Source organism: Orycteropus afer, unplaced genomic scaffold, assembly GCF_000298275.1.
Source record: "Orycteropus afer afer isolate SDZICR_OR568_19922 unplaced genomic scaffold, OryAfe1.0 scaffold00011, whole genome shotgun sequence".
In the NCBI taxonomy this organism is placed as follows: domain Eukaryota; kingdom Metazoa; phylum Chordata; class Mammalia; order Tubulidentata; family Orycteropodidae; genus Orycteropus; species Orycteropus afer.
The window spans coordinates 5,039,630-5,040,738 of NW_006921598.1; positions in this window are offsets into that span (position 1 = coordinate 5,039,630).

Genomic DNA, 1,109 nt, shown 5'->3' on the forward strand with positions numbered 1-1,109 from the left:
AGATTTCAAAGGCTGTAAGCCTTTATAGAAACAGACTGCCTCATCAGTGTACCATTGGGAGATTGGTAGGTTCAAACTGCTGACCTTTCAGTTAGCAGCTGAGTGATTTAAACACTGCAACAGCATAGCTCCTATTTTATGCTTATCTATACATATACAAAGGAGCTCTGGTGTTGTAGTACCTAAGACATTTGACTGCTAACCAGAAAGTTGGTGGTTGAAACATGCCAGCCACTCCGCATAAGGAATATTCAATGAGAGTGAGTTTTTTTTAAATTATATATGTATAAGTATCCATATTTCATTATGTAAATACACACATATTTTATTATTGTTATTACTGTTTTTGCAAAATTGTATAAGTTGTGGCTTTTACCAAAATTATCCCTTATTCATGTATATTTCTTAGTGTTATCTTTTACCTTCTTCAAGTTATGCTGACTTCATCCCTATTTGTTATTGCTTTACCCATTACTAAAACTAAATGTCTAGCTACAAAGCAATTTGCTTCTTTCTCCTTTCTAACTCTAGTAACCACAAAGATTATTTCTTTCTGTATGTATACCTATTATTTTTTATAACAGTGACATCATGTGGTTTTTCTCTTTTTGTGATAGATTCATTTCACTTATCATAATGCACTCAACTGGATGGCACCTGAAAACAACAACAATGTACTCCAAATTCATCCACCTGTAGTATATTTTGAGAAGTCATCATTATTATTTATGGCTGCAGAGTATTCCATTGTATGTATGCCCCATAGTTTATTTATCCATTCAACTGCTGATGAGAAATAAAGACTTTTAGAAATAATTTTTAAATGATACTTGAAATTAAAACCCAATGGATATATTAGCCAGCAGATGATGCCAAGAATGAGAACAGGTATGAAATGGGCATCCTTCAGAATGCAGTAGAAGGAAACAGGAAATATCTTTAAAAAAGTAAATAATGGTTAGGGAATATGGAGGACACATGAAGAATTTCTAGTGTGTGAATAATTGAAGTTTGAGAATTAAATCATAGAATAAGAAGGGACAATATTTAAAGCTAATTGGCAAATCATTTTTCAGAATTTTTGATAGCAGATTCAAATTCAGAAAGCT